Below are 25,761 nucleotides of genomic sequence, written 5' to 3'. Positions count from 1 at the left end.
CATAATCTTTTATTTAATTTTTATTTTTTATTTACTTTCTCTACATTCTATTTTCATTTTTATTACATTCTCTAATCTTTTATTATTTTCTCTAATCTATTTTTCCATTTTGTTATACTTCCACTATCTTTCATTTCCGTTTTTACTACTTTCTTAATCTTTTATTTTTGTTTTTATTACTTTCTCTAGTTTTTTGTTTTTATTTATATTATTTATATTATTTTCTGTAATCCTTTATTTCATCTATATGATTTTCTCTAATTCTTTATTTTCATTTTTATTACTTTTTCGAAATCATTTTTTTCATGGTTGCACAACACAGCCAGCCCGTGTTTTGAAACACGACTGTGCCAATTTTATTAAATTTAACCCTTATTTTAATAATTGGATCAAAATCATAATAATTTAAAAAGATTAAAAATCAAAATCGTAGTCCAAAGTATTTAAGAGCCATAATCAATTTTTACATTAAATATAGGACGAAAAATATAATTTGGCCAGGAGACCATTGTTTACAGTTTGCCAGCTACATTGCCATATATATCAAGATGTCTTCATTTCCACCAATGAAAATGTCTTCCCTTTTCACCTGTAAATTGACATCAGCGGAAAAATATCCAACGGCCGCCCCCTAATTACTAGACCGATCTGCTATATTAATTCCATAAACACCTAGTGAAGATATAGCAAATAAATAAAGTAACCCTATGTTCGAGTCTGACAATACCATACCATAATCAAAAGGTACAAAGGTCCGAGCCACCAGACTTGGTGAAATAGGTTCTTTTAGAATCAATTTCAAACCATCTGGCAGAGGTTGTAACAATCCCAACGATCCCACTTCATCAAGACCCTTTCGACGTTGCACAAAAGTCATTACTTTACGGTCCGCTAAGAGTAAAGAGGCTAGTCCTAATAGAAGTGGTAGAATTATTGATATATGAAGACGGCATACACCAAACAAACACTCATAAAACAGAGCAATATATCTGATGATGCAGCGAGATCAACTCTCTCTCAGCTTTTATTCGTACTGGATAAAAAAGACCAAAATCTTGTGATTTCACTATTAAACTATTTTCTATACTAGTTTTTCTAGTTATTTATTTTATGTTTTTATAAAATTATTTTTATAAAGTATATACATCACAAAATTAACAAAATACTATTAATTTAGAAAAATATTAGACTTGAAATATATTATCATTAACTAAAATAATAAATATGATTAGATGGGATTCTTATTATTTTCAATTCATTTGTTTTAAATATAGTGAATTTTCAAATATTCTTCAATAATAGCGACCCAAGATTACATGATAAATTTAATGGCAATATTCGTAATTTAACCACCTCAATTGTTCTTGCGTGTTATCTGCCATAACACTTCTATCATATATCGGATCTTTATCCTTGTGCAATTATATTATTCTTTTTACTCCATATTTATTATGACCAATCACAATCTCACTTTCTGAATTAGTCTATAGACACTATACAAATTAGTTTAAATTAGTATTTAAATTATTTTCAAGTAATATAACGTTTACAATGTGACCGTCAATTTTATTGTGTCTGAAAAATCAAAACACAAATAAATTATCAAAAACATAAAATATTTGAATTAAAATATCTATTCGATACCTTGATTCTTTTCTTCAAAAGTAGTATTTGTAAAACTTGACAAATTCGAAGGATAATTACACGTAGATCTCCTTTGCACTTGAATTTGAATTTCTATAACGTTAATTCGAGGATCACGCCTGTAATCCAGAATTAAATGCTATCGTCTTCCTTGAAATTTGACGTTTAGAAGTGAATTTACCTCTTGGATCTTCTTGAGATTTATTTGAATATTTATAAAGTTAATTCGAGGGCTTAGCGCCTGAAATTTTGAATTGGATGCTATAATTTGGTGCACCTTTGACAAATGACTCGATCTCCACCTTGAGCGTCTTTGAATAGAACTCGAAGAAATTTGTAGAGAGAATCATTTGGTTTTCTTCCATTGCTTTGCTCTTCATTCTCTATCTTTGTGTGTTTTCAATGAGGTTCAACGACCACTTTATATATGTGTCGAAGAGGTTGAGTTGTGATTCACATGAATACTTTTTGTATTATCGCATGCGCCTGCGCGTTGTCTGGCCAGCACGCCTACTGGCTTACGTGCTGGCAGGAGCTACAACGCATGTGGCACTGTGCAGACAGGTTCAGTGTGCGCGTACCCTGGGCCGACTTGGAACGGCCAAACAACTAGGCCGTTTTTCGTCTTTTATTTTTTCATAAAATTAGATTTTCTGATTTTCTCTTTATTTTATAAAATTGATAATTTTGATTGATTTTAAATTTAATTAAAATTAGAATTTTTTAAAAATTAAATTATCTTAGATTAATTAGAAATAGTTTTTAAATAAAAAAAATAGTTTTACATTGGATGTACAGGTTACTGATATCCATTTTTGCATTTGTAGACATGTATTTCCTGCATATAATTGTGTTTATTTTAATCATACTGTATATCATCGGAATGCTAGTTGCATGGATTATACTATATGCTGAGCATGTTTATATGTGACACGTATATGCTATATCACCAAGAAGACATTTTCGCATATAGACAAAGTGAAAGGGAGGAGATCGGCAACTTTACTTGATACTCGGGACGTGTTTACATTACTAAGCCGATCTAGGTAACTTATCCCTAATTGATCAATTAATTTGGCCAACCATCTCAGACTGCATAGGAGATCCCACTGTCACATACAAACAGAAACAAAATCCGTTGTTGGAGTCCACCGTCCTAGGTACATACTCTAATTGCATTGTACAAGGTTTATGATGATCATGTCTTGTGACATAATGACCCCTCACCAAATCCAACATACAGTTTTTGCTATGCACGTGACTGCCATGATCCTCAAGTCCAAAGACTAATCTTGTACTATCTGAACTTAGAATCTAAGTCATACCGACCAAGCCCTCAAGGTTTTTATATGATGATTCCCGCGAGTCAGTTTACTCAATTGATTACATTGCCGACTGACCTACAAAAATTGCATAGATGATCTATGTTCCCAACCAATGAAACACAGTGTGACGTGCATAGAATTTTATATATAATTGAGAGATTAAATGGTAATTATTAAGAAATTTAAAAATAAATTGAACTAAATGATAATTATTAAGAGTTTAAATAAATTATAAGTTGAAAATGGAATATAATAAAATTTGAACGGATAAATTGGAATTCGTTTTAATATTTGAGAGCAAATTATATTAATTAGAAAATTAGGTAGGACGGCATGATAATTATTAAAAAAATTAAACAAAATAAAAAAATAATATGAAAAGGGGGTGCAGCCACATGCCAACCCACCGCCACTCTCTTTTAAATACATATATATATGTGTGTGTATTTGAGCAATTTGGTAAGTTGCAATTTTTCTCTCTAGCAAAGAACAGGGGTTAGAAACACATTGTTTTAAATTTTATATTAATTTTTATTATTATATTATTTAATTAGTTTGTTTATTAAATATTGTTTATATTGACCATTGTACAATTTAACTCAAACATTTAATGAGTTTAACTATCTAAATTAGAGTCAGATTAAATATTTCATTTGATATAAAAATGATATATTTGATTAATTAAATTGTTAGATTTGTTAGATTTAAATATTAGTATAGTTAATTTGTGCAATTTCATCAGAATTATTAACCAAATATGTAATTCTATATATTGGTGTTTAATTTAAATTAGGAAAAAATGCAATTTACCCTTTATGATTTGAGAAATGAGCAATAAAAAAACCTTTGTGAAAAATAAAATAGCAAATTACCCCCCTATCTAAACCATATATAAGGGGGTAATTTGCTTCATTTATTGAAACATAGGGAGGTAATTTGCTAATTTTTTTCATAGGGGGCTATTTGCACATTTCACATTTCACAGGGGGTTAAATTGCATTTAACCCATTTAAATTATATAGTAACGATAAGAAAATTCATAGAAATATTCTAAAAATTATATTTAAGAAATATTATGTTATTAAAGAGGGAGAAAGAGATTTTTAATGATAATCTAACTTAGGGATGTTATTAAAAATGATAGTTATAAATGTATAAGAGGTTTTTGATTAAATAAATTTTTATGAGTTGGTTGATAAATTAAACATATACCTGAGAGGTTTAGAAAGTCTAGTTATTTAAAAGAAAATGGAACAGAGGGTTGAACTTCAATGTAAATGAAATGTTAAAAGAGCGGTGGAAAACATATAAATATTATATAATAGTTTATTTCGAGTTTATGATATTCTATATATATTGATTATACGTATAATACCTAATTATAGGATGGGACGACAAAAAATAGAGGATTGAGTAGTTCCTTGTGTGATCTAAAGCACTTTGAGATTTGAGGTAAGTATAGCTAATTGATTTATATATATATATATGTATATTATTATGTATATATTGATTGCTTATATCAATATATATGGATATAATATATTGGTTGTTTATATATTTGACCGTGGACTATTTGCTGGGTTACCTTGACATCGATGAAATTGTTTTACGTGTTATATGTGGTTGTATTGTACGGAAGTGAGATGGATGATTATGTGGTCATATAATTGATTGGTGAGCGAAACCGAATAGAAAAGTTATTGATGAGAAAATAACTATTAAATAGAATTGAATGACGAAGTTAATGGTATTGTTATTGTGAATTAGAATAAAAGATGGCATATCTAACTAGGAAGGGGCATACTGCAATAGCTTATGATGATACAGTTAATGACGAGTTGGTTTGTTGTCATTAATCAGTGGAGATGATGTGACATATCATACAAATTGTGTGCTGTGTGATATGATTGGTGATGAGAATATAGTACGAGTTGTGTAATGTGTGGTATCAATGTTGATGGGGTATTATACGAGCTGTATGTTGTGTGATACCAAGCAAACAAAAATATTGTGATTGAGATGAGAATGATAGCCGGTAAAACTATTGAGTGATGCACTCAGTTTGGTCAAGTAGGGCCCAAAGGAAATAAACTAAAATGTCACTATTATGTCGGAAACTACTTTGTGATTATAAGCATTTGTGATTTCTTATATCGACTGGCATTATTTTTCAAATATTGGGAGGTTCATATGATTGTATTATGTTTGACTGACAACGTATATATATATATATATATATATATATATATATATATATATATATATAGATTACTTGGCTATACTTATTGAGTAGGTAGCTCGCTCACATCTTGCCACGTACTTTTTAGGAGATAGATCACACTGATTAATCATTGGAGTTTAAGCCTTACCATTTCTATAAATAGGTGGGTCAACTATGACATTTGAAATCAAGACTTTTGCTATGAGAATAGTAAATATGCCAGTCTCTAGACCGATTTGCATTAAAAATCATGTACAACTGGTTGTTGCATTATTTTATTTTGGAATTTTGCAAATGAGGACATTTGGGGAGAGTAAATATTATCTTTTGAACATACCTGTTATCTCATGAGACATTTATATATTATATTGATAACTGAAAATGTCTTATAAGAAGGGTTTTAATAAGGGAGTGTATGATAATTAGTGGTAATTAGGTATAACATTGTAGGGGGTGTTACATTAGGTGGTACCAGAGCAGGTTTACATTTCTAGGGTGATAGATTGATTGCGAGATGTGTCCAATGATTGAATTAATTAATATAGGATGTCTTCTCAAGGTACACTTGCTGACCTAATAGTCAGTAGGGAAGAGTCAGCGGAGTCCGTAGAGAGCTCAATGGCACCTGCGAGTGCAGGTGAGATGGAGGTAGATCGAGAGGTGTTGGTGCTAATGCTCCAATTCCTCCTAGTGGTGCTCTAGCGGTAGGACTACCACCAGAGTATGCACAGATATCCCAGATGGCCTTTCAAGCTCAAGCACAGTTACTTGCACAGGCGCATGCACCTGCTCCAACCCTAGCACCAATAGTTCTTACGATCGATTTTAATTATGAAAGAATTAGAAAGATGGAAGCTACTGAATTTGAGGGTACCCTAGACCCAGAGATTGCTGAGAGATGGTGGGAAAAAGTCGAAGATGTGATGAACTTAGTGAATTGCACTCTGGAGAATCAACTTAGTATGTTGTTTCTTTATTCGTGGGAAATGCACTGATTTGGTATAGGTCAGTTAAGAGAGCATATGAGCCAAGAGAGATAACTTGGGCTAAATTTCAGAAAGAGTTTGATGATAAATATAGACCCAAGAAGTACCGAGATAAGAAGAGGATGGAGTTTCAAATTTAGTGCAAGGGGATGAATAGTGCAGAATATGAGTGTCGTTTTGCTGCATTAGCTAAGTATGTACCAGAGGTAGCAGCGGCACAGGAGGACCGTCATTACCTTTTTGAGCAAGGGCTACTACCCGAGATAAAAAGGGGGCTGGCAGTCAGAACTACGAATTTAAAACTCTGTTTGAATCAGCAGTACGGATGGAAAAGGCGGTGACTAAGGACAAGAAGAAAAGGAAGAAAAGAGAAAGTCAACAAATACAATAGGGGAGTCGAGTAAGCCGACTAAGAGAGAAATCGGTAGTTCATTTTCTGCAGGAGGTGGGAACTTTTCGTGTGGTGGTCTTGGTTTTCGAGCAAATAACGGGCCGAGGTTTGGGGGTCTAATGGGCTCCAATAGAGGTTTGATTGAGCCCAGTCTATCTACTATGCCTTCTATTGGATCAGGTAGGGGAGTTGGACAGAGTTATCGGATGGGGCCAATTTTCACTCCGAGTTGTTCTATTTGTGGGAGACGACAATTGGGATAGTGTTGGGGACCAAGTGCTATACCCAGAATTTGCTATAATTGCAGGGGTAGAAGACACATGTCCATGGATTGTCCTAATCAGACTGCGAATTTATGTAAAAGTGCGTTTAGTGGGACCCAAATCCGAAGTAGTGTTGGAAGTAATGTCAGAGGAGCTGAGAGAGACAGAGGCAAAAGCAGAGGTAGAAGCATTGGCAACAGAAATAGTGACCACGCTATGGTAGCAGTATAAGGTAGGCCGGAGCATAAGCTACTCAGGCCCAGACCTAAGCAAAGATATATACCATGACTAGGGAGGAAACTCCAACATCGGATGAAGTGATATCAAGTACGATCTTGTTATTTGACGTTGAGGCTTATGTTTTGATTGATCCTAGCTCTACGTATTCATATATATCATCAGAACTTGCATCTAAAATACCTGGTGAGAATAGCCCCTTGGGATATAATATGATGGTTTATTTGCTCGTGGTAAAGGGTGTGGTAGTGAATAGTGTTAAGAAAAGGAGCTTAGTGAGAATCGAAAATGTAAATTTACCTACGGATCTTCTAGTGATGGATTTGAAGGAATTTGATGTGATTTTAGATATGAATTGGCTAACACAACATAAAACAATAGTTGACTGTAAAGAAATTGATGATCGAATATTTTGATGAACTGAAAGTAGTATTTGTGGGGGATCGTCAAGTAGTGCCATATATCGGGCATTGAGACAAGACAATTGATCCTAAAAGGTTGTGAGGCATATCTGCCCCATGTGATGGATACTGAGAGGGTTAATCCCACATTGCAGGAAATTTCGGTAGTGAGAGACTTTCCTTAAGTATTTCCTGATGACTTACTAGGTTTGCCACCACATAGAGAAGTAAATTTTGTCATAGAAACTCTCCTAGGAGTTGCCCGATTTGTATTGCGCCGTACAGAATGGCCCCGTTGGAATTACAAGAGTTTAACATGCGAATAGAAGAATTATTGGAAAAAGGGTTTATCATGTCGACTACTTCACGGTCGGAGCACCAAGTCCTATTTGTGAAGAAGAAAGATGGTGGTATGTGGTTGTGCGTCGATTACTGTCATTTAAATGAGGCATCAATTAAGAATAAATATCCATTGTCGAGAACTAATGGCCTACTAGACCAGTCAAAGGGGGTTACAAAATTTTAAAAGAATGATTTGAGGTCTGGGTATTGGTAGTTGAGGATAGCAGAGAAAGGCATACCATAAACAACATTTTATATTCGTTATGGTCATTATGAGTTTTTGTTGATGCCACTTGGGTTAACAAATGCACCAGCGACGTTCATGGCATTGATGAACCGTACATTTCAGGAATATTTGGATCAGTTTGTTATTTTTTTTATAGATGGCATCTTGGTGTACTCAAAGGATAGGGAAGAGCATGAGCAACATTTGAGAATAGTGTTGCAAATTTCAAAAGTGAAAGAACTGTATGCTAAATTAAGCAAATGTGAGGTTTTGGTAAATAAGGTGGTTTTCCTGGGGCACGTGGTATCTGGTGATGGGGTGCCTAACCCTTCAAAAGTGAAAGCTATTACAGAATGGAGAGTACCAAAGAATGCAACTGAAGTTCAAAGTTTCTTAAGGCTAGTTGGATATTCCAGCAGATTTGTTGAGGGATTCTCCATAATTGCTGGTCCTTTAACAAAATTAATGAGGAAGGGAGTAGCATTTAAGTGGACTGAATAGTGTAACAAAGCTTTGATGAGTTGAAGAAAAGAATAACCTCAACTCCAAATTTGGTTTGCCTTCCAGTGGCGGTGGATATGTGGTTTATATAGATTCTCAACAGGGTTTGGGATGTTTGTTAATCCAGAATGAAAAGGTAATTACTTATGCTTATGCTTATTCGTAATTGAGGACTCACGAGTTAAATTATCCCACACATGACCTGGAGTTGGCTATGATTGTGCATGCATTAAAGATTTGGAGACACTATTTGTATGGAGAAAAATTTCAGATCTTTACTGATCATAAAAGTTTGAAATATATCTTGACATAGAAAGAATTGAATTTGTGACAAAGAAGATGGATAGAACTGTTAAATGACTATGATTGAATTATTAACTTCCATCCAGGGAAGGCAAATGTGGTAGCAGATGTTAGAAATGGTGACCAGAAAGCCAATTGGATTGGCGGTTCTGGGAACTATTTAGCAATCTTTATGAATGTGATATTATCTTGATGAATGCATAAGCATTCATCAGTGGCACCATGTGTTTGTTGTGCTTACTATTTACGTTGAACGGTATTTTAACATCACAACAAATGCTCACAGACTGATTGAATAACCCATATAGTTACGCTGCGTATTGGATGTCAACTATCAAACAAATATTTGAGGGTTGGTTTGAAATGTTTCATGTCGAGGACCTCGAGACTGGACATCGAGAGTCCTATAGAAACTTGAACTAAATATTATATTTATTGGATGAATGTCGTGTTTCATTGGTAAAGACATGGGATGTTTATGTAATTTTAGTGGATTAGTTGACAAGGTTGTTAACTGATTGAACTGACTCGTGGAAATCATCATATGGAAGCCTTGGAGATTGGTCAGTATGACTTGAGTTCCAACACCAATAGTACAGGATTAGTTATTGAACTCGAGTAATCATGGCAGTCACAAGCGTATGATGGCTATATTTTGGATCTGGAGATGACGGTGTCTTCAATGTGGTTATTATAAGCCTTGTCCAGTGTTGTCGCATTATGTATTAAGGATGGTGGATTTCAAGATAGAATTCGTTCCCTATCAGTATATGATGGATATATCTCCTATGCGCTCTGAGATGGTTTAGACTCTCTAAATCTATGGCCATAGCGATTGGTCGAATAGGAAATGGTTTCCTTTATCGATCAATAGAGTAAATACATCTTAAGTATTCAACATAGTTTCCTAGTTTAGGATGGGAACCGACACCCAATTCCATACCTTAGATTAGGGGTGGGCAAATGGGTCGGATAAATTGGGTCCCGACCCGACCCGACCTAATTTAGGTAAATCGGGGCGGGTTTTTTGAATTTTTATGGTGGGTTCAGATAAATCGAAACTCGCCTATTTTTAATCGGATTGGGTTCGGGGTTTTAAAACCCAACCCGATTAAGCCGATCGGGTATTCAAATTCAAAAGGGGCAAAATAATTGGAGAGGGTTTATGAAATCAACCTGTCTTTTCTACTTCTCTAGTTCTCCCTCTCTCTCAGTGTTGCTGCCTGCTGTTGCTCCATTTTCAGCTGCCACTTCCATCTTGTTCTCAGTTCTCACCCTTCCCAGCCGCCACTCGCCGTCGCTATTCACCACGATCAATGTCATCTTTTCTCCTCTTCTTTTTGTTTCTCATTCTAGAGTTTTGATCCTTGCATCTTTGAAGTTATGCGACGTATGAGCAGTAGTTAAATCTTAATGTCAAAGTGACTTGGATTCTTCTAATTAATTGGGTTTTATGGCATTTAAGATTAGTTTTTAGTTTTAAACTTGGAATTTCGTTTGAGAGTGTATTGAGTTGGATTTTGGGATTAGGAATTTGTTCAATTGATTTCATTTTTCTCCTTTTCTTTCTGTTTATACATCTGAACCTCAAATACCAATTGCCTATAGTTCTTAACAAGTTACTAATAGGAAGAAGGTGAAGTTTTCATGATCGACATCATACTTGCATTGCTCAAACATAGCCCAACAATAATTTCGCACATCATAAAAAATTGTACTGAATTTTTCAATGTAAATTCAAATAAGATTACTTAGAATATAATTATATAATCACAGATGAGGGGATATTTATTGGCATGAGATGGTTGAAACTGTAAAATGTGATAGGTTTCTCTTAGTCACATTTTTGCTTGCAACTTGCTCTGTTTTCTCCTTTTGAAGTGTAGGCGGTTGTGCTTTTTGAAGTGATTCTTAGGCTATATTTTTGGAGTGATTCTTAGACTATATTTTTGAAGTGATTCTTAGATTATCTTGTCTATCTTACATGTGGATGTTTTAATCTTGCAGATGTCAAATTCTCAATCTTAATCTTCACCTACTGTAGATTTATCTGATGCTCAAGATTAACGCATAAATATGAACATGGTTCATAATCAAGTCAGTGATGATCATGTTGATAATCTTGATTTTGATGTTGACAACGGTATGATATGTCAAAGGATGAGAACGATATTCCACTTGATTCTAAGAAAAAAAAAAGAGGGTAGTGAGTTCTAGATCACCTTGGTGGGATAATTTTCATAAATTTTACTATGAAAAGATAAAGTGCAAAAGGTTAGATGCAAATATTATAATAGGAAAATCAAAGTCGATCCAAAAGTACATCGAACAAGGCCTCTAAAGAACCACTTTGGATCCTGCAAGAATATACCTCATTATGTTTCCACCAATCAGACGAGATTACCTTTTCAAACAATTCATTTAGGCGAAAAAGAGGCTCCTCTTGTCAATTGGAGATTTGATCAAGAGAAAATTAGAGAGGCTTTGTCTTATATGTTGGTTGTAGATGAGCTCCCATTTAAGACGGTTGAGAGTTCTGGATTTAGATATTTCATGTCAGTGGCTTGTCCATTATTTGCTAATCCATCAAGAAGGACAATAACAAAAGACAGTTTCCATATGTATGTCAATGAAAGAGCAAAATTGAAGTCATTTATTAAAAATCATGCTCAAAGGTTTGAATTATAACATACACTTTGACATCTATTCAGAAAGTCAATTACATGTGTCTTACTGCTCATTTTATTGATGATGATTGGAATTTACATAAGAGAATTCTGAACTTTTATCCAATTATCGGACACAAAAGTGATGAAGTTAGTAGAGGTGTTGAGAAATATTTTCTTCAATGGGTTATTGATAGGATTTTTACGATTACTGTTGATAATGCATCGTCTAATGATGGGGCTATGGTTTACTTGAAAACTGGAGTCAAAATATTTTAGGTGGAAAATATGTGCACATGAGGTGTATGACACATATAAGCAACCTTGTGGTTCAGGATGGTTTGAAAGGGAAGGATGAGCATGAGGTAATATCTCATATTAGAGAGGCAATTAGGTACATGAGAAACAAAAAAATAATTGTCTCTTGATATATCTACCAGATGGAACTCCACCTACTTGATGTTAGAAGCTATGATATGTCTTAAAAGGGCATTTGATGCTTATGAAGATATAGATTTTGCTTATAAGATTGATCTTTCAAAGAAACCATTTGATGGGGTTCCTATTGAATCCGACTGGGATAGAGCAAAGATGCTATTGAAGTTTTTGAAACAGTTTTACAATCTCACATTGTGCATTTCTGGAGCTTCATATGTTACATCTAATATTATGTTTCATGAAATATGTGAAGTTGATTTGCTTCTCCGAGATGGTTGAATAGTGATGATGTTAAATTAAGTGATATTGCAAGAAAAATGAAAGCAAAATTTGACAAGTATTGGAGATCAATTGAAAAGATGAATATGATTTTGTATTATGGTGTGATACTTGATGCACGTCACAAATTGGGGTTTATAGAATTTTCCTTTGGTAAATTATATGGTGGTATTGAACAAAGTGATGCAATAAAAGAGAGAGTAAGGGATGGTCTTCATGAGTTGTTCAATGATTACAAGTTAAGATATGGACACACTCTTCAAGGAACTTTAAAAAGCCCGGGTTCATCGTCAAGTAGTGTTTCTTCATCTTCTTCCTCATTAAAGAAAATGTTTATGCATGATGAAGAGAACGAGACTCGCAGGTTTTCTTTATAACAAGAGTACATATAGTACATGACAGGGGGAAAAGTTCACGTGAAATCAAAGTTAGAGAAGTATTTCAATGAGGATGTCGAAGAGTATAGAGAAAAGTTTAATATATTAAAATGCAAGAAATTGAACACTCAGAGGTTTCCGATTCTCTCAAAGATGGTTCGAGATATATTGGCAGTTCCTGTCTCAACTGTTGCTTCAGAGGCCGCATTTAGCACTGGTAGTCGTGTTCTTGATGCATTTAGGAGCTCACTATCTCCTAAAATTGTTCAAGCTATTTTTTGTACTCAAGATTGGATTTGTAAAGATTCCAAGCCAATAAGCATAGAAGAAGATTTAAGTAAAATTGAAATATTTGAGCAAGGTACTTCTTATTTTATTTTATTTTTTTTGCATTGTTTTATATTAAATTTTATATATTTTTATTTATATTAATCTCAATTCTTTTTTTTCCTTGTAGAGCTGACAAAATTGGGAGTTGATTCAACCATAATTGATATTTGACTGGACTACTTTGGAGCAATGTCTCTTGTGATTCTCTGTCATTGCAATTTATTTTATTAATAAAATTTCATTGCTTCATAATAAAAATAATAAAAAAAATTAAACTTCCATATAAAATTACCCCAACCCAACTGTCGGGTACCTAACTAACTGGGTACCTGCCCTACTCGGGTTGGAGATCGGGTAATGTTATACACTACCCAACGACTCGGGTACCCGACCCAATGAACCTGAGCCTAATTAACCAGACCTGACGCCCACTCCTACCTAAGACTAAGGTCGGGAGATGGTTGACGGAAGGAAAACACTTATATGGAACTCGAGAGACTAAACGTTTACCCCAACATTCACCTAGTCTCTAGTGCCATGAACCGTTGCTAGACAACCACCCATAGTGACAGGCGTTTCCGATTAATGGTTAATCGGAAATAATGAATTAAATTAGATTCATTAAATTAATACAAGGAGAATATATAAATAATAGAATCATTATTTAATAATTCTTTTGATGGATGGCTCAAGAATTATTTAATTGGATGAATTAATTTTGGGCTTAAGACCTTTAAATTAATTAGATTAATTTATTTGGTTTGGCTTAATTAATTGATTAGATCAATTAATTAGAGATTCAACTTAGATTTACTTAATTGGATTAAATGAATCTTTGAATTTAGTTGGGCTAAAACTAATTTAATTAATTATTGTCTAATGGACTTTGCTTGGGCTTAATTTAATTTGATTTTAATCAAGCCCGGTCCATACTTGAAGTTCAAGCGCATTTGAGGGAGGTTGAAGCAAGTTAAGGAGTTGAAACTCCTCCCTATGATGAAGATAATGAAGTGTTTATTTTGTCATGATTGAAGGTTATATACATGTGTGTGTATAGGTTGCCTTGGAGACAAACTTGGTACTTATTGAATTTTAAATTTAATTGTATGTAATATACAAAACTACACACATATCTAAGGAAAACCATGACATGATCCACAAAATTTGCTCTTTTTCTCTTGCAAAACATTCTCCTTTTTGTTCTATATTGAATTGAATTCAAATTAGAACATCAAACAATCCAAAAGCACTAAACATAGTGTTTGTTTTGAGTTGTTTTTCTTCTTGTTCTTTGTTCTCTCTAGCAATAGAAAAATAACTATATCTCTTCCTTTGTGTGGTATGGATAAATTAGAGGGATTCTAATTTGGATCCTAAAGTGAATGAAAGAGGAACGAAAATGAAAATATCGTACGTTGCTGTTCATTTATAGAAACAAAAGGTAAAGTTACATGTTGTCTTTCTATGCTTTTGTTTCATCCTTAGTCACATGTCTAGAATGCTTATATTTTTTTTATTATGCTTTTGACAAACACCGAATGCACTAGAATTTCAAAGGGAACACCCCTTTGAACCGTTTTAAATAATTTTTTTAGTTCACGCTTCTGACGAATTCCCGAGCCATATCGATTCTTTTAGCAGATGCCTTGAATAGAAAGAGTTCAAGTACATTAGCCAATCTGGGGAGTCATAATCAGATAATGCTATTGGAGATGAGATTTATGAATAGAAAATTGGAGATTGATCAGGTAGCACGTTTGTTGGCACCTTTGCAACTTAAGCCAGACTTTGTAAAGCAAATCAAAGAACCACATGCTCGAGACCCTTTCTTGTTATAGATGATGGAAAGAGTGAAATAGGGTAAGAAATCCAATTTTTTGCTAAGAGGAGATAGAATGATGGTAATGGGAAACGAGTTTGTGTGCCTGACATAGATGGATTACGAGAGGAGATTTTGCGAGAAGCTCATAATGCACCATATGCGATGCATCCTGGTGATGTAAAGATGTATCAAAATTTAAGAGCTTACCGCTGGTGGAAGACAATGAAGAAAGATTTGGCTGAATTTATGGCTAATTGATGACATATCAACAAGTAAAGGCAGAACATCAGGCACCAGCATGTAAAATTCTAACCTTTATCTATACCAGAATGGATATGGGAAAGATCACTAAGGATTTTATTGTAGGGTTACTGCGTACACTCGGGAAGCATGACGCTAGGTGGGTAATTGTAGATAGACTGACGAAAGACGCTCATTTCTTGTCGGTACAGATAGTTAACTCTCTAGATAAGTTAGCTGGGTTGTACGCTTCTGAAATAGTGAGATTACATGGAGTACCTCTATCTATTGTGTCAAATAGACATCCTTGATTTCACCTCATGTTTTTGGGGAAGTTTAGAAAAGTCGTTAGATATTTCAGTATTGTGTTTCATCCTCAGATTGATGTGCAGTCAAAATGAACGATTCAAACCCTAGAAGAGATGATGAGAACTTGTACAATGGAGTTAAGGGCAACTGGGATGATCATCTACCTTTAATGGAGTTTTCGTATAATAATAGTTTTCATTCTAGTATTGGTATAATCCCATATGAAGCTTTATACGAAATGAGATGCCGCAGTCCAATCTGTTGGATATAGAGGAATTAAGACAATTGGAAGGCTCTGAATTGGTGCAGGAAACAATGGAGAAGATACAAGTAACTAAGATGTGTTTGAAAGCAAAGCAAGATCGATAGAAGATTTGTGTTGATAAACATTGTAGGGAGATGGAATATGAAGTAGGTGATAAGATTTTCCTGAAGATATCTCCATGGACGGGAATCATGAGATTTAGCAAGCAAGGAAAGTTGAGTCGGAGATATATTGGAGCCATATGAAATTACTTAAAGAACTAGACAACTAGTGTATCCACTAGCATTACCAGCAGAGTTGTCAAAAATACATGATGTTTTCTATGTTCGATGCTGCGACGATATTGACATGATCCTAATCACGTTATCCATCAACCAAAGATAGAGGTTTCTGAAGAGTTAAAATATGTGGAAGAGCCAGCAGAGATTTTGGACAAAAATATAAGAAAATTGAGAAATAAAGAAATATCAATGGTAAAGGTGAGATGGAGTCATCATTCTCTGAGAGAGGCGACTTGGGAGGTTGAGGAGCATATGAGAGAGAGGTATCCCTATTTGTCAATTGAACAGGTAAGTTAGTTAATTACGGGGACAAAAAGTAAATTAGGAGGAGAGAATTGTTACGTCCAAAGGATTTTATATATAATTGAGATGTAATTAATTGGTGAACAAAATCGAATATGAAAGTTATTGATGAGAAAATAATTATTAAATAGAATTGAATGACGAAGTTAATGGTATTGTTGTTGTGAATTGAAATAGAAGATGGCTTACCTAACTGGGATAGGGTATAATGCAATGGCTTATGATGATACGGTTAGTGACGAACCGTATGTTGTCATTGATGAGTGGAGATTATGTGACATATCATACAAGTTGTGCTCTATGTGATATGATTGGTGATGGAGATATCATACAAGTTGTGTGCTGTGTGGTATTAATGTTGATGGGATATCATACGAGTTGTGTGCTGTGTGGTACCGAGTAAAAAAAAATATTGTGATTGAGATGAAAATGAAAGCCGGTAAAGCCATTAAGCGATGCACTATAATTCGGACAAGTAGGGCCCTAACGAAATAAACTACAATATCACTATTATGTCTGAAACTAATATGTGATTATAAGTATTTGTGATTTCGGTCAGTCGGTATTTGTTGTGACATTGAAATCCATTTTCAATGTAAGCACAATAAACACATGAGCTAATGATGAATACTTACTATATTGATCATAATATTTCTTTATAAAGATTGACGAATAGCAAAACAACCAATCTAATTGGCTTTCTACTCACCTATTCAAACATAAAGAGATACTCCTAAAACGTTCTTTGTTAGAAAATTTTTCATGATTGAAACTCGTAAGCTATGAGGTAAAACCTTAAGAAAATATTCAAGCCTCTCACACTGCCAACGGTAAGGACCTAAAAAACATTCAAAATAGGCAAAATTTCACTTTTGGTCCCACTAAATAGGGTCATTCTCACTTTTGGTCCTGCGCTTTAGGTGCTCAACACTTATAGTCCCAAAACCCTAATTTTTTAACACTTTTAGTCCCACACCGTTAAAAACTAACGGAAACGGCATGTGACACGCACGTGCCGTTAGTCAGCTGGTATGGTCCATGTTGGTCAACGGCAAAATATCACTTTTGGTCCCACTAGATAGCGTTATTCTCACTTTTGGTCCCAGGCTTTACGTGTTCAACACTTGTAGTCCCAAAATCCTAGGGCCCGTTTGGTTGTGTTTTCATTTTCATTTTCAATTTTCAACATTTAGAAATAGATAGAAATGCTTTATTGGTTTTTGTGCGAAAACTCATAATATATTTGGATTAGTTGTTTCCAAATATAGGTATATAGGTGTGAGAATGTTGAATATATGTATATGTATTTTTGATGTGACAGAAATTGGTTATAAGGGTTGACCAAATTGATTGAACATTTGTGTCTTTTTCTATTCATATTTATGTATAGATATATACATATATATTGTGAATGCCAAATAAAAATGTGAAAAATATACTTTATTCAATATTTTATTTAAATAAGTTAGGTCTAAATTAAATAAATAATTTAATATGACCAAGACATCAACAATATAATTCTGTTTATATTTTCAATTTCAATTAAAATATTTTTTTTGATTTTATATATATCAATAAAATAGTATTTTATATTAAGGTGCAATATAAATTTTTTAACACCTTTAGACCCACTCCATTAAAAACTGACAGAAACGGCATGTGACAAGTCACGTGCCATTAGTCATAGGGGTGGCAGATGAGTCGAGCCGACTCGACTTTGAGCTCGAGCTCATGTTTACTTGTTCACCGCTAGCGAGCTGGTGAATTTTTTTTTTATATATTGTTTTTATTTTTTTTATATATTTAATTTTATATCTAATATTTGATCAGTTTTATAATCTAAATTGATCGTATATTATAATTATTAATCAATATCATCTATTTTATTTTGTATAATAATAAATTATGATACTTTTATTTATATATTTAATCTTTATACAAAAATAAATCTAATCAACAACTTAGCAAATTATAATATTTTTTATAATTAAAATTATTATTTAATATGATATATAGAACTTTATGTTATATTTTAATATATATTTGTATTACGTTAATATTTTTTAAATTGACAAGTAATTCACTTATGATTCTTTATTATTTATAAATTTATGTCAAAATTTAGTAATTCTTATGAATTAATCTAAAAATCATAATAATAATAACAATAATAATAATAACAAAAATAATAATAATGATGATGATGATGGTTGAAAAATTCTAATTATTATTTTTATTAGATATATAATGAGATTAAAAAGTTTAATCAATAATTAAGATATCTTAAAATTTGGGCACCGGATTCATATGAAATTTAAAAATATACAAGATTGTGTCTATTAGATCTTATCAGACGGTATGATTTAAAATCACATGGTCTGATTCAACGATACATCGTCTTGAATGATTCCTCTTATATTTCGATATCAGATGGTTTGGGTGTGTTTTTAGCATCTTGTTTAATTTTTTTTCTTGGGTTTGAGTGTGTTTTCAGGGGACAATGATTTGTTTATTTCTTGTTGTTGTTGTTTGGTTTTATAAAAGAGTTGTAATGTTGTATGGAAGACCATTATCGATTAGCAAAATTTCTGAAAAATTTTGTATGTAATGTTGTAAAAATTCCTCTCCTTCCCACCTCTATTCTTCTGCAATTTCTGGAACAAAATCGAGCTCGAGAAAGCGAGCTCGAGTTCGAGCTCGAAAATAATGTATCGAGCTCGAGCTCGAGCTCAACCTCGGTGAGCTCGTCGAGCTCGAGCTCAAACAAAGAACCCTCTCACACTCAGTTTCTTTTTCCTTCCCAACCTCATTCATGGCGGCTCTTAGGCCTCTCTGTCTCTCTGTATTTTACCATACCAGTGATATTTGATTGAGAAGTTGCAGGATTTGGTCTAGAGGATGACTCAATGAACACAGCTCAAACAAAGAACCCTCTCACACTCAGTTTCTTTTTCCTTCCCAGCCTTATTCATGGCGGCTCTTAGGCCTCTCTGTCTCTCTGCATTTGAGCTTTCACTGCAAGGAACCGCCGAGAACTTGCCGTTGTTGTGCTGGAATGTCTCAGTCCCACTCTCCATTAGGGTTTTGGGACTACAAGTGTTGAAAACGTAAAGCGTGGGACCAAAAGTGAGAATGACCCTATATAGTGGGACCAAAAGTGATATTTTGCCGTTGACCAACATGTACCATACTAGTTGACTAACGGCACGTGACAAGTCACGTGCTGTTTCCGTCAGTTTTTAACGGCGCGGGACTAAAAGTGTTAAAAAATTAGAGTTTTGGGACTACAAGTGTTGAGCACCTAAAGCGCGGGACCAAAAGTGAGAATGACCCTATTTAGTGGGACCAAAAGTGAAAATATTCAAGCCTCTCACACTGCCAACGGTAAGGACCTAAAAAACATTCAAAATATTACAAAATTTGTATCTGAAATGTTTTAATGGCGCACACGCCACCAAATATAAATAGAGTTTAATCATCTGAAGGGAGAACATTACCCTCAATATATTCAGCAACTGGCAAAGAATTCGAACCAACAACATTTTCAAGAGCAACAGTTAAAGAGGATAAAGGGGTCTCAGGTTCTATAACAGGCTCTTTTGTAGCACGTACCTCAACCCTTTGAATTTGGACCTCAAATTCAGTTAATGTTGGGTGGACAACTTCTTTGATGAAATATTCCGATGGATAATTAGGATCAAGAACAGGGTCATGGACTGTCTCAACAATAGTTAGAACTTCGAAAGAGGACCCCATTTGAACAGATTGGATCAAGTTTTGAGCGGCCGCCTTGACATCTTTGTCCATAAGATGAACAGGAGAACTAGGTAATAGAGCATAGAACTCATTATCTAAATGAATTTCCACAGCCCCACGGTAGAAATTGCAGTTTTGATCCTTTGAAGAGTCCAGGATCCAGACATTGAAGTCCTCTTTGAAGCCATTCAAGAACTGGATCTGAGCGGTGCACTTGTCCCACATATTCAACAATCAAATCAAAGACTGGGGATTTCATAAAAGCCCTGACTCCTTGAATCCTATTCTGTGCAACAATTTGCTTATATTCGTGACTGTTGTGGAACTACTCTTACATTAAGCTATTCCTTGTTGATGAGTGCAATTAAGATCATTGTACTGAAGTTGAGTCTCGATCAGTTTTGCTTTAGCCTCCTCCTTCATCTCAATCAAAAGTTTTATCTGACTCTCTCATTCCTGCTTTCTTGAGCCACGGGTTCCATGTAGCTCTAGTCTTGGATAACCAACAACTCATATTTCTGTTGCACCTCCTGGACCCCTGCAGCAGCAGCTTTCGTTTTCTTCTTAGCATGAGCAGCTTAATCATGAAAATTCGCAGCTTGAACGGGCAACTCGTGGACAATTTGATTGAACTAGATACAAATAAGTCAGAATTAGAATGTGAACAACAAGAAAATTGGAAAATGATAGTTGAATTACCTACGCTTGTTAGATGCTTGGAAGCATAAGTGTCGATTTGAGGAGCAGAGCTTATAGCCAGTTTCATCTGATTAAGATGCAGAAGAGTCCCACGATATAAATAAAAATACACCCCACCAGTAATTGAACTTAAAACTGAGGAATTTTCTCACACATTCCACTTGAGGCGGAGAATTGCCCTAGGGTTCTCAGGTTCAGAAGCTAGCTCTCGTGTCGCTAGCCAAATGGCCCTCTACTCATTAAGCAATTTTTCTTGCTCCTCCAGTTGTTTCTTCATAGGCACATATTTATCTACCAAAACAGAAACAAAGCTCTCCTCCAGCGCAAGTTGGTTAAAGGATCCAGATAAGAATCCACTTTGCCCTTACCTTTGGTGGCACCACTGTTGGGGTACCTGCTCACTTTCTTGTTTGGAGCTTAAGCCTTGGGTTTAGAAATGGAAACCCCCTTTTTGGAAAGCAAACATACAGAAACATAGATAATTTCATCATCGTCTTCTTCATAGTCATCTAAGCTTATCAATTTCCTCTGCGTTGAGATGGAACAGAAACAGTAGTGGGAATACCTTCGACATCCCTAAAATTTATCTCAACAGGGACCAATTAGACTACTGGATCACTTTTTAGCATTGATACCGGGCCAGGAACAATAGCAGTATTGTGCAGCCTACTACTAGGTGCTTGGGAAGTATTAGAAAAATTCCTAAAAGGAGCTGAAGTACTAGTTGGGGACGGTAAATGGCGTGATGAAAATGAGGCACACGTAGAAGCGGATCTCTTCTGCTGAAGAAGGTTCCCCATTTGCACACTATGAGAAGCTATGATAGTATGTGCTGAGATAACACGAACAAAGATTAGGAAAGATATCATCCACAGGACAAAGATCATAATCTCAACAAAGAGTAATACACCAAAATAAGAAGAACTAAGATCAAAATATGCAGGTGACAAGCTAACAAGTGAAAAATTTCTTCTGTCACGAACATTTCATAATCATACTAATGTCGAAGGAGTATGTTTTTTATGAAATGATCATCCCAAGTGGTAGGACCTAAAAGCTCGAGGGAAATCTTCTCTAGGCACCACTTGTTGGGATTATTCCAAGAAGAGTTTGAGGCAGCACGCACAAAGAAAAGTTGTTTTTCTTCCAATCGGTATATGAGACGTTTTACAGGTTACCAACTTACAACCCCTTTTAAAAGTGAGATAGAACAGACCATTTCCCTAATCCTAACGTTCAATTGTTGAAGAGCATAGAAGTTGTTGTAATTAGGCTCAATACGAAAGTGGGCCATTAAAATTATGAAAGCAGAGATATTCCTGAAGGAACTAGGAAATGCAAAGACCCAAGTTTCTAAGAATTTCTTCAACCAAGGGATGCAAACACAACCTCAATCTTGCTTCAAAATAGGCAACAAAGAGAGTCTGGCATTGGAAGGGAGGAAGGTGTATCCTACTGTCCAAGGAAGGGGAGTACGAGCTCATAATCATTCAAAATAAAAAACTTACCGAAGGGTATTAAGATAGTTGGCAGTTAGCGTCGAGGAAAGACCTAGACAAGGGCATTCTAGATTTAGAGCTCCTTAAAAAATAAATCTACATTCTCATGCCTCATATTAAAAGGCTTAGAAGCTTCACCTATGAGCACTAGAGTATTATCAGCACAAGGAGAAGGAAAAGATTTACATTCATGTTCTAAACATATTGCTGAGAGTCCTCTTGCTGTAATCATTCAAAAGATCCACGAGACAACGATGATGCTACAAAATCAACGAGAGCAGATAGAAAATTCACTAGCCTAGAAAGTGAACAAAGGATAGGTGCTTTGACAAAAATAAAATTCCACAACAGGGGAAGTTCATGGGACAAAGGGTTCTTGGATAAGATTTGGTATTTAACCTAAGAACCGGGTGCGAATATCTAAGAAAGCACTTCATTCCTTATCGGACGCACCCAAACATAATTTGAAAACGTGATGAGGTCGCAAGGTGAAATGCTCTCCCAGAGGTCAGCAAACTTGAAATTACATAGGACCACTGGACGATGAGACTGCAAACAGAATTTTGAAGGTCTCATTAATTCAACTTACTCAATTTTATTGCATAGAAACTTTATAAATGGGGGGACTTCTGATGTGGGATATTTCCATTTACCACCTTAGAGAGCTTCATAAGATCAAAAAGACCTTAAGTCATGACACCTTAGCAGAATGATGGTTGAGACCTCGCTAATGGGTATCAATATATCTTACAGATCTCCATAGTTAGTGAAAAGGACATCAGTCTGGTACAGGCAGTCCTACAAGAACTTTTTAACCGTATAACAGGTTTTGTCCATTGGACCACATTCTATCATTGTCTTAAAAATATGTTCGACCCACTGCGCACCTTTAGATCACGTTGTTGATCTAGGGTGCACGTAAGTTGTATAATCCAACGGCACCATATATAGTGGTTCTCCATCATCAGGTACAACTTTTTTTTTCCCAACTCCAACTCTTACGGTCTTTCTCTGAGAGACTTTGAATCTTTACCAACTTGAGCGTCAGAGAAACATTGCTAGAACCCATTTCAGATTGGCTCTAACCTGGTGTTCTTTTGCAAGCTGATTCTATATTGAAGGAAGTGGATAGGCCCAAAAATGATGCAGAAGAGCAAAATATTCAAATTAACGATATTAAAGCAATAATTAGACCTGACCAAAGGTTATGCCTTCAATCTATCCCAGGCGTTTGATAGTACAATAAATAAAAAATATAGGCCAAGATTTAAACGAGAACCGAGAGAGTGCAAGAATGTAAACATAATCTTACCCTCATCGTGTTTTTTGATCGGCTTCGTGCGGTGTTTCTCTCCAACCCAATTGTTCGTGTCTAGATTTCAACCTTGAGATCCTCCAATGATATCCACTCTAATCATCTGAGACCTTCCTTTTCTCGTGCTAGCAAGATAAAGGAAAGGAAAGGGAGAATCAAACACTCGTTATTGATTAAGGGCTTTGGGCCACTTCTCGTTTCTCCTTTGATCTAAGAGAACCAAGGTGGATCAAAAGTCAGAGAGAGAAAAATCGAGAATGGGGAGAGGCGAGTTGGTGTGCAAGTGCGTAAATAGGAGAGAATGGGAGTTGATTGTGTTATGACTTAGTCACGGCACACTAGGAGAACCGTAGACTATCCAAACTCTCCTATCTCTCTTTCCACCTCACCTTAGCCGAATTTTCACTCTCCAAGTCCTGAAAGTTTCGGCCCCACCTCCTCCAAGCAAACTGAACTTCTCTTTTGACATAGACAAGATCAAACTACATCTTGGGTTTGGACTTCAATGGACTAGGCTTTGAATGATCAAGCCTATGTCCAATAGACCTTAAATTAAATTCAATTTAATTATAAGCCCATCATTTTAAAATCAATGTCATTTTATCCAATTAAAACACCAAAGTCCAGTGTCTCTCTTAATTTATAAATTCAATCTATAAATTAATCCAAGCTCAATTAACTTAATCTAACTAACTTAAAAGACTAAAAATTCTAAATAAACAATACAATTAATTAAGCTTTTGAAAATCCAACCCATGGATTTTTTATAAATGATACAATTATTTATTCTCTCCAAAAAATTAATTTAGTCTAATATTATTAATCTCTACCTTTCGAAATTAATTCTAATTTAATTTCATCACATTTTGGTGATTAGAGTGTGACTGTTTAGGTTCATTCTCATCTAGTCTTAGGCTTGCGTGATGATATAATTGTTGAATAGAATTAAGTAATATATGTTTTTATTCATCGATAATAAGAAATAGCCCGTTACTAGGGGTGATCGTCTAAAAATATGTCACTCAAGACTAGGTGAATTATGCATGAACATTTAAGATATGAGTTTCATATGAGTACGGTCTTTTGATCAACCTCCTCTTGGCCTTAGTTTAGGGCATTGAATCGGGCGTCGGTTCCCATCTTGGAATAAATAATTATACCTATAAATCAAGTCCTCGTTTACCCTATTGATTGACACAAAAAAAATATATTCCATTCACCCAGTCACTATGGCCATATATTCTAAGGGCTTAAATGGGTCTTAGAGTTTATAGGAAATACCGTTGTCGCAAGACTGATAGGAGATTGATACTATCTTGGAATTCACTGTCCTCGCTACATACACCAACTACACTGGACAAAGCTTATGATGATCGTGCCTCACGATATAGTCACCACTCGCCATATCCAAGTTACAGTCTTCATATGCACGTGACTATGATTATTTCTCAAGTTCGAGAACTAATCTAATACTACTGAAACCAAGAATAACGGTAATACCGACCAAACCCTCAAGGCTTCTATTTGACGATTCTCATAAGTCAGTTTATTCGTTCGACTACCTTGCCAACCAATCCACTATAATTGCATAGACGATTTATGTTTTCTGGTGGCGAAACACGGCCACAATACGTAATGCAAATTTTTATGGGACACTCGATACTCGAGATCCTCGATTTGAAACATTTTAGATCAACCCTTAGAAGTTGGTTTAATAGCTGCCAAACCTATTCGCAACCTAACTCCACATGTTTAACTTTTCGATTTGTAGGCATTTTATTGTGACATTGAAACACCATTTAACATAATTAATAAGCAAATGCGAGTTTGATGAACTCTTACTATATTCATCATTAATATATTATCTTAATAAAGATTAAAAATAAAAAAACAACCAATTTAATTAATTTTTTGGCCACCTATTCTAATATATATTTGAGAGGATATTCAAAATATTCGGAGTAATTAAACTGTCTAGATATCTTGCGATTATTTCTAGACATATCATTATGAATAGTTAGCCTCCTCCTATTTCTTTTTTTCTTGTGTTGATAATTGCTTTCTCTTCACCCTAGAAAATTAAAAATAAGTAGAAACAACGACATAAGTTTTGCAAGGATTTGCAAAAGTACCTAGAAATTATTTGTTCGAAAAATTAGCATTTGGGTTTTTTCTTTTCATTTTTATTTTCAATTCCCAACATTTTCAATAGGATGAAAATGCTTTATTCATTGTGCAAAAGATAAAAATATGTTTGAACTTTATATCTCCAAACTTATGTTTATAGGTTTGAGAAATGAGAATGAGCTTGGATTTGATTTCTCATATAAGGGTGGTTTGAG

The 25,761-nt window shown here is 34.7% G+C and overlaps 1 pseudogene across 6 annotated transcripts; it reads right to left on the bottom strand.

The window, feature by feature from the left end:
- Nucleotides 1-442: 442 nt before the first annotated feature.
- LOC148789346 (NADH-ubiquinone oxidoreductase chain 1 pseudogene) lies at nt 443-23,834 on the bottom strand (annotated as a pseudogene). Of its 6 annotated transcripts, none has more exons than XR_016066756.1 (2): nt 23,417-23,834; nt 443-589 (listed from the first exon to the last, which is right to left on the bottom strand). The product of XR_016066756.1 is annotated as an NADH-ubiquinone oxidoreductase chain 1 pseudogene, transcript variant X3 (transcript). The 6 variants fall into 6 exon arrangements; XR_016066754.1 differs by lacking the exon at nt 443-589 and adding an exon at nt 606-912 and having other exon boundaries at nt 23,417-23,800; XR_016066758.1 differs by lacking the exon at nt 443-589 and adding an exon at nt 3,051-11,376.
- Nucleotides 23,835-25,761: the final 1,927 nt, after the last annotated feature.

Source organism: Sesamum indicum, linkage group LG1 (genome assembly GCF_026168435.1).
Source record: "Sesamum indicum cultivar Baizhima isolate 11 linkage group LG1, ASM2616843v1, whole genome shotgun sequence".
Classification (NCBI taxonomy): Eukaryota; Viridiplantae; Streptophyta; class Magnoliopsida; order Lamiales; family Pedaliaceae; genus Sesamum; species Sesamum indicum.
This window is presented reverse-complemented; position numbering and strand designations above follow the sequence as displayed.